The 14106-nt window shown below is 40.0% G+C and overlaps 1 protein-coding gene across 8 annotated transcripts in view; it reads left to right on the top strand.

Annotated features, from left to right (window-relative positions):
* The first annotated feature begins 283 nt into the window (after window positions 1–283).
* RAF1 (Raf-1 proto-oncogene, serine/threonine kinase) overlaps window positions 284–14106 on the top strand; it is a 70287-nt gene continuing 56464 nt past the window's right edge. For 2 of the 8 annotated variants that reach the window (XM_054504580.2, XM_054504582.2), the window contains exons 1-2: window positions 285–662; window positions 4968–5059. The gene's annotated coding sequence lies outside the window, so the exon portion shown is untranslated. Of the gene's footprint in view, window positions 663–4967; window positions 5060–14106 lie in introns of all 8 variants that reach the window. The other 6 variants (XM_045861798.3, XM_064592034.1, XM_054504581.2 and 3 more) reach the window with 4 other exon arrangements.

Genomic DNA, 14106 nt, shown 5'->3' on the forward strand with positions numbered 1-14106 from the left:
TACACTGTGTCCTCCGCTAAGTCTGGTTATCTCCGGGCCTTGTGATGCTGGCAGGCTTGCGCTCCTCTCGCCGCGAACCCTCGCCCTTCTCAACCGCCGACCCCCTCTGCCGGGCGCCGGCAAACACCGGTCCCACAGCCTCCACGGCTCCGAAATGGCGACCGTCGACAGCACGAAGCCACGCCTTCTCTCTAGGGGCGGGGCCTGAGTTCAGGCTAGAGTGAAAGATGCCCGAACCAAGTTTGAAGTCCGCAGCCAGGAGGGTTCGCGCAGAAGCAGAGAGCCGGTGGCGCCGCAGGTCGGGAGGAGGAGCACCGAGTGGAGGGCTCGTTTGCCGGGGCCGCCCGAGAGTCTCTTCGTCGCGGGCGTTGGGGCCGCCATCTTAGATGGCGGGAGTAAGACGAGGGCGAGCGTGAGACAGGAAGGCTTTCCTGCCGCTCTCCTTGGGCCCGGAAGAGGGCCAGCTGGCCCGGCTTTGGGGCGTGTGCCCCGAGGCGCGGAGCGCGAGTGCGACGATGCGGGGACTGCCTGGGGCCCCGTCCCCTGGGCTAGGGACGCGCCGAATGTGACCGCCTCCCGCTCCCTCACCCGCCGCGGGGAGGAGGAGCGGACCAGACGCCGCCGCCGGACGACGGGACACGGAGGCGGCTCGGCTCCTTCAGGTAGGCGGCAGGGCCGGCCCTGGCTGCCGGGGGATCCGGGCGGCGGGGCTGAAGGGGCAGAGTTCCCGGCGTCAGGGCCTGGGCGGCATTGATGGAGCGACTCCGCGGCTGCCGGGTGAGGGCCCGGGCCAGGCCGCTGTCACCTCGGGTGGCGCTGGGCGGGCGGGAGCCCTGGGGCCCGGTGTCATGGCCGGCCAGCCGAGTTTCCACATTCCCACTCAAATTTCCTTGTGTTTCGGGGAAACGTGCTAGCGCCACCCCTGTACTCGGTGCACATTCCTTATATTTTGGCAATGGGAAAATCTGCCCAGAATTGCCCCGTATCTATGTTGTCATTCAGGTGGATTAATTTCTTTCTGGTCGCGGAGGGGGTCCCGGTCTTGCATTTTATCTCAGAGTCCGTCACTCAAGTGACACCCTTACAGGGAGAACGAGAAGAATTGAGGACGAGAGGAGGAAGTGGGTCAGTGCCCCACCACAAAGGCATAGGGGCCTCGCCTTGGGTTTCGGGACTCTGTGGGTTACTAATGAAAGGTTTGGGATGCGTATACTGAGGTTTGGCCCTGGGATCCTTTAGAATGAAGATCCAAGGCTGTCTTTTGTGTAAAGTGAGAGCCGCCAGGACGCTTCTGTTCTGCAGCTGCAGAGGTTCTGCAGAGCTAGTCGATGCCCAGAAAGAGGAGTTTGGACATCATGAGAGGAGAGGCGGCTGTGTTCATTCATTGTTCTTTTTTCAGGGCTCTGGGTGTGCCCTCTGGTATTCATTTCTCTTGTGGGAAGAATGTTAGGATCCCCTATGTCTCCTTGAGATGTGACCAGGTTCTAGAGGGTCGTTTAATCTAAGTAGGGACGAATTCAGCTCACGTTCATGGAGTATTTCTGCCTGCTCCGTCCCCTGTGGGCTGAGCGGAGGGAACCTGCTCTTTCTTTCCACCAAGGCGTGAAAACAATGCGCTACGATAAGGATGGACTTAGCAAAGTGTTGTGGGAATTTGGAACAGCTAGTTTTGCCTGGAGGAGTTGAGGAAGCTTGAACACTGGAGGGAACTTTTGCGGCCAGTTTTGGACTGATGAGTAAGTGCTTACCCGGTGAGGAGGAGGGGAGAGCATTATAAGCTGAAGGAACCGCTGGTACAAAGGCATAGAGACATGCAGGAGTTGGGATGAATTTGGGGTGCAGGAAGGAAATGGTGAGAGATGAGGGTCTAAAAGAAAAGTTGTGAAGGATCTTTATTGGAGGGAGTGAACTAGTTGATTTAATTTGGATTATTTTAAATGAGTATTCTAATTTTTTCTTGCTGATAACTAATTTTCCCCTTGATGATGTTGAAGCTGATAGTAATTGAAAAGATTTACTGTGTTAAACCCACTTAAGAACTTTTTTTTTTTAAAGATTTTATTTATTTATTTGAGAGAGAATGAGAGACAGAGAGCATGAGAGGGGGGAGGGTCAGAGGGAGAAGCAGACCCCCTGCCGAGCAGGGAGCCCGATGCAGGGGAATCCCAGGACTCCAGGATCATGACCTGAGCCGAAGGCAGTCGCTTAACCAACTGAGCCACCCAGGCGCCCCTTAAGAACATTTTTGATAAGTGCTTTATGTCAGATGTTTTGCACTTACACAGTGGTGAATGAACTGAACTTCGTATTCCTAGGTGTTGTAAAAGATTTTTCTAAGGTTTTACTTGCTCACCAAAATGTTGACTTTATGCATGTAGTGCACGCTGCTAATACTGCATTTTAAATGGCTGTTGGCAATAAAAACCACGCTGCCCAGTCATGTAGAAATTGGGAGATTATATGAAACAGCTGAAAGTATTTTTAATTTATTAAGTGTGTTGTATATAGTAAACTTTCTTTGCATTGATTCTGTGGTTTACAATTTTGTTATAAAGTCTTTAGCTCTATAAACATAATTTACCCCAAATCGCTGTATTGTTGTGATTAATGCTTATGCTAAAGTGATTATTATGGTCTTAACGGACTTCAGCTAGCAGTTCCTGAGTTTTTCTTGGTTTATGATGGTTATATGCCACTAAAGAACATTAAGATACTTTTGGCTTGTTTTCACCCTTATCACTTCAAGGGCTAAGCTGTTTAAAATGCAACAGAAACATTTGACCCAGTTGAACACTGGATACTTGGGAAAATAAACCTGCTAGTGTTTCTGATGGAAAAGCTTATCTTTTAGGTATGTGGTGTTTGTGATTAAAAATTATAGTGGGGTTGCTTAGCCTTTTTAAAACTTTTGTCAGTATTTGAAAAGTGTAAGCCTTCAAAGTAGAAGGTTTGAGTGAAATACATTAGAACATATTTTAAGGGATTTGGGTTAGCAGAAGAAAACAGGGAAACAGATTAAGCTGGTCATTTGTGATGAAAAGGAGCTAAAAGATGAAATGGAGAATGATTAAACATCAAGTATTGTATTACAAGTGCTCTGAAACTAGTTGTGTTTAGTTTAAAACATGCCATTTGTGAAATCCAGAGTAGGTGGTTTGCTCTGAAGATTAAACAACAACTTCTTGGAAGTTAAATTTGAGTTTTCCAGAAGTACTAGGTTACTTATTAAATGGAAAATACAATTAATAACTTTAAATTTCTGTTTCAAGTCGTTTGTTAGTAGTAGATGTATGATTCTACTACATTTTAATTTCACATAAAACTTTGTTAGTAACCTGCCTAAAAATAGAAAAATGTTACATGAGGGAATGCTTTTGTTTGCATGTTAGGAACATAATAGGCCATACATAATAATCCTGGTCTTGGGAGGAGCTTGTTAGCCAAACAGCATGCCTTAATGTTGACTTGCAGAAGAGAATTTTAAATATTGCTTTTGAAAGGCAGTGGACTGTGTGACAGTAGGGGTTTTATGAAACCACAAAATCGAGCTTGCAAAGGTTTTTTGTTTTTCAAATTGTACAGGTCATGGAAGTCATTTCTTAAAACTGTAGTTGGAAAATTGCTCACCTTGACTAAATTAATTGGCAAACCAAGGAACACTGGGTTTATTTACGATGAGGTTGTGTAGAGTTAGAAGTTGTCATATTGTGTGTGTGTGTGTGTATGTGTATGGATGGTTAAGAATTCCTATTTGCTAAATTGACTAGTGCTAAATGTAACACTAGATGTTTGTGTTACAGTTTAGTTAGTATTTCCGGTATAGGGCTAAACTACCTTGCCTATCATCTTCATGATAGTAATGGTTGGGTATTTTATTCTTGCCTTAAAAGTGGAGTAAAAATTTGGGGTGCCTGGGTGGCCCAGTTGTTAAGCGTCTGCCTTAGGCTCAGGTCCCAGGGTCCTGGGATCGAGCCCCCCATTGGGCTCCAGTCCCCCATTGGGCTCCCTGCTCAGCGGGAAGCCTGCTTCTCCCTCTCCCATTCCCCCTGCTTGTATTCCTTCTCGCACTGTCTCTCTCTCTGTCAAATAAATAAATTCATAAAAAAATTTTTTTTGAAAATGGAGTAAAAATTCCTTAATTTTCTATTAAAGTTTTCATCTTTCATTTTACAGTGGCTGAATCATTTTGTTCCTCCATTTCTCCCGGAATACTTGTGTAGCTCTCAATGATTTTCCTGGTTAACTTCAGAGCTTTTAGCCTTTCTTCTAAAATTGCTCCTAAAATCTCAGTTTTTAACCAAGGAAAATGTCAAGTGGGTGTTGTTTCTTTGTTACTGGTTTTGGCCCAGGCTATCTCAAGTCTCTTTGGCAAATCACTCACAAAGTGTGTTAATTGCTTCACATTCCAATCAGTGTACATAGTTTTTCTTGAGGAACACTTGATACATAGTTTTATTTTTAGACCAGATTCTAAGGGAGTTTATGGGGTGGGGATTAACAATCCTAAAGCTAGTTTCAAATTTTAAAATCTTTGTGATTTTGAGATTGTTGGTATTTTTGGTTAATGAATGGAAAGCAGCAGGCAATGACAATCAATGTTTTAGGGGTCCCAGTATGTTTAAATGCTGGTGAGGACCTTGTGGATTTTACTGGTGTCCTCTTCCTCCTCTTTCTACCTGTTGGATTCCATTGATTGTCATATAATAACAAGCATAAGCACATTTTTACTGTTGGAATCAAGATCTTCTATTTATTTTCTACAATCCTGCTATGGAAAACAAAAGTGGTCTTAACTTCTTTGAAGCTACTTAATACTAGGCATCACATTTGGACAGTGTTTACTTTTTTTCATCCATGTACATTTCTGATGGAAGAGTCAGGCTAGTTATTGTTTAACTGTGTTAATATGTCTTTAAAATTGAGTTTTCATTCCTTTTTCCTTTCCTTTCCTTTTCTTTTTTTTTAAGTAATCTCTACACCCAACGTGGGGCTCGAATTTACAACCTGGAGATCAAGAGTCGCGTGCTCTACCGACTGAGCCAGCCAGGTCTTAATCTAGGTATTTCTGAGGGATCCTTTTCAACCACGGATAGCTTTTAACATCTGTCCATTACCTGGGTTTGGGATAGATGAAATCCTGCATTTTCCCTGGAAGAATATGACTTTTGTTCTCTGTGGCAAATCTCATTAGGAAGCTCAGAGTTTCTTTTTCTTTTTTCTTTTTTTAATAAAAGATTTATTTATTTGACAGAGAAAGACACAGTGAGAGAGGGAACACAAGCAGGGGGAGTGGGAGAGGGAGAAGCAGGCTTCCAGCTGAGCAGGGAGCCCGATGTGGGGCTCAATTGGGATTATGACCTGGGCCGAAGGCAGACGCTTAACGACTGAGGCACCCAGGCGCCCCGGAAGCTCAGAGTTTCTATGAGGGGCATTTCTCTGGATCCAGAAGATCATTCAGAAAGGAGCTATCATTTGCATTTAAGAGAATTTGTTTACAATAGAAAAGACTGGAAAGAGTTCAAATGTCCAACAATAGTGAAATGATTAAGTAAATGGTGGTACAGCTACTTGATGGGGCACTGTACTTGTCATTAAATACGGATTATATGAAGCATTGATGACATGGAAAATGCTGAACACAAAATTATGTATCTGGAATGATTACAGTTGTATAAAAAATACAGTGGAATATTGTTCAGTAATAAAAAGAAATGGTGTACTGATATATTCTCCAACATATATAAACCTTGCAAACATTATATTAAATGAAAGAAGCCAGTCATAAAAGACCACATATTGTATGATTCCATTTGTATGAAATGTCCAGAATAAGCTAGTCCACAGAGACCGAATGTAGGTTAGTGGTTGCCAGGAGCTGTGGAGGGAGTGGGGAATGGGTAGCGACTGTGATAGGGGTTTTTTTGGGGAGTGATGAAAATGTTCTCAAATTGATTGTGGAGATGGATTCGCAACTCTGAATATAATAAAAATCATTGAATTGCACACTTCCAGTGGGTGAGTTGTATGGTATGTGAATTATATCTCAGGCTGTTTAAAAAAATCTCAAAACCTACTCATAGGACTAAAATACATGTAGATGTTAACAGTGGTTGTTAAACAGTAGAAATAAGGATAATGTTCTTTGTACTGTCTGTAGTCTCTGAATGTGTTGCTTTTATAATAGAAAAATGCATTTAAGAAAGTTAATTAATTGTATTCATGGTGTGGATCTTTGTTACCCCAAACATTCAGTAGCTGTTAGATTCCATTGACAACTATATTTTTGAGCTTCTTTCAGCCTTTTTCTTTTTTCTCCAGATTGTCAGGCTTTTCTTACTATTTGCCTTGACTATTGTTAGAACCTCTGGAGTGAACTCTTTTTTCTTATTTCTTCCCATGGCTGTGTTTTCTCCACACTGCTGTCAGATTCACTCTTACTGTGCGGATTCTTAAAAATTAAATTTTATTAATTTTTTTTGAATAGATAATAGTTTCACATGCCACAAAATTCACATGATACAGAAATTTAAGAAGAGTAAAGTTGTGCAGAGTAATTCTACCTCCCCCTTTGTTTCCCAGCTACCCAGCTTTCTTTCAGGGAGGGAAATAATGGGGTTTTTATGTATCTTTTTTTTAAGATTTTATTTATTTGACAGAGAGTGTGTGAGCACACAAGCAGAGGGAGCTAGAGGGAGAGGGAGAAGTAGGCTCCCTGCTGAGCAGAGAGCCCAGCATGGGGTTCAATCCCAGGGGATCAGGACCTGAGCTGAAGGCAGACCTGAGCTGAAGGCAGACCTGAGCTAAAGGCAAACCCTGAACCGACTGAGCCACCCAGGCGCTCTTTATCCTATTTTGGGGTGTTAGCAAGAATATTCAAATGTAGATGTACTGGCCTTACTTCTGTTCGCAAATCTTCCAAGAGTCTCCATTGCTTATCAGACTAAACATACTTCTTGCTTAATGTAGATTCCTCATACTATCTTTGGTGGAATGCAAAGGCTTCCCCCCCCCCCCCCCCTTTTTAAGCACTTATGTAGGTGCGGGCGGGCTAGTGTGCTTAGTGCAGGGTGAATGAGGCAAGTTCCTGCCTTCAGCTACCTTATCTAATGAGGAGAGATTGACACAATTTCCTCACTTTTATCTGTTCCTCTTTTACGAGCCATTTTGAACACCATCTTCTAAATATCATTTCCTGATCTTTTTTTCCTGTTCTCACTCATTATTTTGTTTCCTTCCTTGAGCCCCACCTTTAAACTTTGCATTTATTTTTCTTATGGCCTTTATCATGTAATCATTTCTGAGTTTACTATCCCATTAGATCATAAACTGAAATTAATGCTTCCTACTCTGTATGCAGTTCCTTATTTATTGATATTTGTAAAAAACTTTGAGAGGCTGAGGGACCATGTTTGTGTGCTTCAGTGAAAGTGTTGAGTCTACATTCCAACACTTAATACTAGGTTTTATAAGACCTTCTATTTAAACTTAAATGATTTCTTTTTTTTTGTACTATGCACTATAGATTTTATATGTATGTATTGTGACATATATGAAAGTATTTGTTTACTTCTTTCCTTAGAAGAGTGTACCTTAATCACCTTTGACTACCCAGAGTTTAGCATAATGGCTGATACCTGAATGCAGCCAATTTGTTGAGTGTAAGGTGCTAAGTAGTGTTAATTGAATTGAATTTTTTGTATAGATATCCTACAACTCTGGCTAGACTTAACTTCCTTAAAGGTGGGGCATATCTTACTCTTGTTTATAAATCTCCAGTTCTTAAAACTTTGTCTTGATTATGTAACGAACATTAACTGAATGAGTGGAGATTCGGAGGTTAATCACCTGTGGACTTAGTTCCTTCCTGCTGTCCATCACAAACACACAAATGCTTACTATTAAGAGGATATACTTACTAAACTCAAACTCAGAATTTTGTAACTTAGGATATCTGTTGAAGGAGTCATCTTGCTTATTATCCTCTCCCTCTATGGGGCATTATTTGTAGATTGCTCTGGGTTCTCACTGCCAGCTCCATGAGGACGTTTGCCTGCTTTAGCAGCTCCCTGATTCACTGGCCCAAGCACTCTTGTCATGCTGGCTATTTCCTTCTGTGTTCATAGGCTTTATACATGGAAGAGAATTTTAACCAGAGAGAATGTGAGGGGGTACGTGATATTCCACCTTCCTTCATGTTAGTCTGGACTGGAATTAGAGTGCAATTGTGAATTGTGAGAGTAGAGATCATGCATGACCTTCATGACTCATATTTAGCTGACAGTGTGAAATGGGCCCCTTAGGCTTTTTTGGAGGAGGACAGGTAAGCTATACATAAAATTTACCATTTTAACATATTTGAGTGTACTATTCAGTGGCATTAAGTACATTCACAGCATTGTGCAACCATCACCAATACCTATTTCCAGAACATTTCCATCATCCCAAACAGAACCTGTACCTATTAAACAAAACTCGCCATTCCTTTCTATTTATCTTTGGTAAATTCTACTTTCTCTCTATGAATTCACTCATTCCAAGTACCTCATATAAGGGAAAATCATGCAGAATTTGTGATATTGCATCTGGTTTATTTTACTTAATGTTTTTCCAAGGCCCATCCTTATTGTACCATGTATCAAAATTTCATTCCTTTTTATGGATGAATAATATTCCTGTGGGTGTGGGTGTGTGTAAGGTATTTTGTTTATCCATTCATCTGTTGATGGATTCTTGGGTTGTTTCCACCTTTTGGCTGTTGTGAATAATGCTGCTATGAATATTCGTTTACGAGTATCTGTTTGAGTCTCTGCTTTCAATTCTTTTGAGTGTGTGCCTAGGAGTGGAATTGCTGGATCATTTGGTAATTTGGTTTTAACTTTTTGAAGAACTGCCAAACTGTTTTACACAGAAACTGCACCATTTTACATTTCCACCAGCAATACATGAGGGTTCCAATTTCTTTACATCCTTGTCAACGCTTGTTACTTTCCTTTTTTTTTTTTTTTTAAATAATAACTATCCTAATGGATGTGAAGTGGTGCTAGGCTTTTTTCTTACTGCTAATTAAATCTAATGAGCAAACAAACTTAGAAGTTGGCTATATTTGCAGCTGATGGATTTTTTTCACCCTTATAAATGTATTTGTACATAATGCTCTTCAAAGAGGTATCACACAACTAATGACTCATCTTTTTTGAAAAGAATAAACTTTTTTGAGAAGCATGTAGTTGGTGTAGTTTCTTTATGCCCTATATCCTTTTACCCTAAAGTGTATTCTGTCAACTAGTGAAAGATGATTTCAGTTAATCCTGTGAGATAGGATCTATTAAGTGAAAAAAGTAGAGTACAAAAATTAATACACAAAGATCTCATCTTTATAAAGAAAAATATTTACAAGTGTATATATATATTTTTAAAGATTTTATTATTTATTTGACAGAGAGAGAGTACAAGTAGGCAGGGAGGCAGGCAGAGGGAGAGGGAGAAGCAGGCTCTCCGCTGAGCAGGGAGCCTGATGTGGGGCTTGATCCCAGAACCCTGGGATCATGACCTGAGCCGAAGGCAGATGCTTAACTGACTGAGCCACCCAGGCGCCCCTACAAGTGTATATTTATGCATAGAAAAGATTAGATACATATATCCACGAATGTCGGCAAGGGCCATCTATAGGTTATTATCTTTTGTATTATTCAGACCGCTCCCATGAACATGTATTCTGTAATTAGTGTTTTTTGTTTTTTTTAAAGATTTTTTAGAGCACTTGTGCATGAGCACGGGGGATGGGGTGGGGTGGGACAGAGGGAGAGAATCCTGAAGCAGACCCCTTGCTGAGTGTGGAGCCCCACATGGATCTCAATCCCAGGACCCTGAAATCATGACCTGAGCCAAAATCAAGAGTTGGTTGCTTTAATGGACTGAGCCATTGAGGTGCCCCTGTAATTATTGGAACATATAAATTATTACAAAAAACCTATGTATGCATGTGCATATGACATCTGTATGGGATTATAAGCATGGAGAAAATACCAAAAAGGTAATAGGAGGTTAACATAGGTTACTTGGTGGGGTTAGATGGGGGAAGAAAGGGAAGGGTAAAGCAAAGAAGGGATTTAAAAAAACATTTAGATGCTATAGAAAAAGCAGAGTAACAATTTTAGAGGGTACTGAGGATGAGGAGGGGTTGCTATTTATATTGGGTGTGTTTGTAAAGTTACTAAATACGAAGATTTAAAATAAAAGGAAAACAAAGTTGTGTAAAAAGTAAAAGACGGTACTGTTCTTCATCAGACTTGTTTCCAAACTTTTCCTCTACTCTACTCCCTGGATACACTTTGGCTTTTATTTTACCTCTGCGTCTATCTATTGAAATGCTACCCCTTCTAGTTCAAGTACTATAGTGAAGTCATCCTTAACAGTCCATCTCTTTCTCCACTCAAGCCAGAAGTAACCTTTCCACACTCCGAATTTCAGACTTGGTTTCGGTTTAGGTTGTGATCTCAGGGTCGTGAGATGGAGTTCAGTGAGGAGTCAGCTTCAGATTCCCGCTCTCTCTTTCAGATAAATAAATCTTTAAAAAAGTCACCCCCCCCCCCCAAAAGACTGCCACATTTTGTAGGACTGCTTGTTATCCTGAAAGTTCTTAGCACAATGCCTAGCACATAGTTAGTCTTTAGTAAATGATGGTTTTCTTCTACTTCAAAAGCTTCTGGAAGGAAAGGGGCAATGTCTGAATTTTATATTCTTCAAAGCAGCTAGCAGTTAAAAGTAGATTCTTAGAAATTGTTGAATGAATAGTGCTCCTTATTCTTTTTTTCCTCTCAATTCTATGCCTGGGTGCAGTATATACAAAAGCATCTGGTTCCTTAGATTATATATTAATATTTTTATGTGGTAGATAGTGATTTAGTATTGGTGAAAAAACGTTAAGATAAATATTGTGATTCTATCTTTTCTCCATTAGTATCTTATTCAGATACTTGAGCACCTAATTTTATGTAAGGTGTACTATACTGGATGATGGAGTATAACAAGATGTAAGAAATATAGTTCTTTTCCTTAAGGCATTCATACTTTGGTATATAATTACATAGGTTACATTTTCATGTTTTTTTAATCCCTTGGCAAAGTATCTGGGTATAATTTAGAGCTTTAATGAGTTAATGGTCTAATTACAGGGAAAACTTGTGCACATGTCCTTGTTTTAAGAAAATTACTCTTGAAAAGTTGATTTAAAATATTTTCTGAAAAAAAAAAGATGCTATAGATTTTTACAGGTGCCTTCTTGTAATTCTACAAAATTCTTAAAGCAAGCAAGGTGGGTACCTTTGGGGATACCACTAAAGACTAAGGAAATCTTTTCTATATGAGAGCGATTGACTCTGGAAGGAATGATAGGAGATTTGACTGAATCAGGCGGTTACTTCTTGAAATAGTTCTGCCAAGTGGTAAACATGAAGGACTACCTCCTATCTCAAGGATAAATTCCAGTGTCTGCCTGTGCCAGTGTGCAGAATAGTGGATTTATTTATTTTATATTTCATGTCTTTATTCTTGAGGAAGGCAAAATGCTATTTTTTAAGTCCTTGTTGATTATGCAAGATTTGCCACTAAAAATCATGCCTTTTATGTGGAATAGAAATTAGCGGTACAGGGTTGCCTGGCTGGCTCAGTTGGTAGAGCATGCAGCTCTTGATCTGAGGTTTGTGAGTTCAAGCCCCACACTGGGCATAGAGGTTACATTTTAAAAAATTCTAAGTAAATAAATAATTTAATGATAAAAGGTTAAGTCAGTGTTTCCAGGTATTAGCAGGCTCAGATATCTGGGTGGTTTTTGTTTCCCTTCCTTCCCCTTTGTGCAGCCATCTTACTGCCTCATTATTACCTGGCCATGAGAATGTTCATCCCTAAACCAGATTTTATTTGTACGTTGTATATTTGGTACTTTTGTTAATGGTATACTTTGTAAATGGGTCTGTTCATTTTTAAATTAGCAGTTACTGCCTAAATAAAGAAACTGACAGGTTTGGAAATGAAAAGTAAAACTTGGGCTGAAAGAGTTCAAGATAAAGTGACTTTAAATTAAAAATAATGAAAAACTAATTTGTGGCAAGAGTTAAAAATGAAATTGTTCCTAGAGGTCTTTTACTGTGGAGCTGATTGCTTTAACATATCGTTTTGAACTAGCTGATTTTTAACTTGTATTTTTAAACCAATTACTTTTTAAAAAGTTAGAATCTTTTGTAAACTTGGGCAGCCTTGGCTTGCTAACTTTTAGAAGGGTAAAGTGTCACATTTCCTCATGTGCCTTTATGCTGCCCAGTCATCTAATGAGGTTGCCAGTTTGTGGTCAGAAATTGAGAAAGAGGAGTGAGGAAACTCAAAATATTGACACACACACCACCTTGCAGTGCATCAGGGTGCCCTTTTGGACTGGTTGGAAAACTGTAACCTAAGCCTTTTCCAAACTAGACATATTATTTCCTAGCTTGGATGAAATGACATTTGATTTTTTAAGTATTGGAGCATGTCCGTCAGCAGAAACTTTTTCTGGGTGAGAGTGATTTTTTCCAGTGTTGTGTGACCAACTGAATAATAATAATAATGATAAAAGAACAAAACACTTCCTAAAGGAAGCTTGGGGAAATCATGAGAAATTGATCACCCGATCTCTCAGGTGGACCAAGGCTTGACTGAAGAAAGGAATGAGCTTAAAGGAGAAGTGAACAGTGAAGTTGCATCATAAGCACTTTAAAATATAAGTATTCAATTATGTTTTCACTCTGCCAAAAAAATAAAAAGTTTTTTAATAGTGCAGGCAATTTCAGCCACCATTACTCATTCTGAGTATTTGTTCTTAAGAGATTTTTTATTGCATTTGAGAAAACTGATCTATTTTGTTATTCTCAATTCTCACAAGCCTTATAGTTTGTGGCACAGTTGAGTATGATTCTTTTTTGTCTAAAGATAATTAAAAACAACAACAAAAAAGACCTATAGCTTACCTTTGTTGACTACTGCCTGCCGTGTTCTTTTAAGAGCTGCCCTTAATTCATTTAATCTTCCCAACAGCCTGATGATACAGGTAAATTATGATCTTCATTTTAAAGAGGAAGAGAGAGACATAGAGTAAATACCCTAAATACAGCCCATCTATTTAGGGAGAGATTAAAGGGATTTTCTAGGGTAATTTCGACTCTGTCCTACACCCTATCTTCACCCTAGAATTTAGCCCCTATGTATGATGCAGATTTAGTGTTTTTGTTAGAATTCTGGGAATGCCTTCCACTTCTTAATTCTCTTTATAATCCATGGTAGTTTTATTTCCTTCTTACAAGCCATATATTATTGACCCCTCCTAATCCCTGTATTGTTCTAAACTAAATTCTGAAGTTATTGAAGGCAGGGATCTGGGTCTTAAACCCAAGATCCAAGTACTTATTTTTCATAGAACCCTCAGAGATAGCTTTGAAAAGAGGTTTTTTTCCTTAACTTTTGTTAACCTAAATGGAAACACTTATTTCCATTATTCTTTTTTTCTGTAAGATGATAATCATTTTGCTAATACTTTATATGTGAACACTTCAATATTTGATGTAGGGATTTAGTTCAAAATAACACTTTTGGAAAAATTCTTTCTAAAATGTTTTCTTTCCCCACTAAACAGTGTTTCATAAACTTCTAGGAAACATCCTATCACTTATGTGTAAAGCATACCAGTTTATTGCAAGCACAGGGTGAGGATTGTGAGCTTACACTGAAGCCTTTAATCTAAAGCTTAGAATGATTGGGGTTACTCACCTGATACTTAATGGAGGGACTTCTCTTTTTGGAAAGTTTTCTGTGCTAATTTTCCCAATTTTTATGAGAGTGTTTAAAATGCTTGGAATGGGTGGCTCAGTTGGGCGTCCGACTCTGGGTTTCGGCTCAGGTCATAATCTCAGGGTCGTGAGATTGAGCCCCAGGTTGGCCTCTAAGGTGGGCGTGGTGTCCGCTTGAGATTCTCTCCTTCCTTTTCCCCTCCCCCTGTGCGTCTCTCTCTCAATAAATAAGTAAATACATAAAATCTTTAAAAAAGATTCCTGGGGCACCTGGGTGGCTCAGTCGGTT

Source organism: Mirounga angustirostris, unplaced genomic scaffold (assembly GCF_029215605.1).
Source record: "Mirounga angustirostris isolate CCGP_5_RB_7025 unplaced genomic scaffold, mMirAng1.0.hap1 SCAF_1, whole genome shotgun sequence".
Lineage (NCBI taxonomy): Eukaryota > Metazoa > Chordata > Mammalia > Carnivora > Phocidae > Mirounga > Mirounga angustirostris.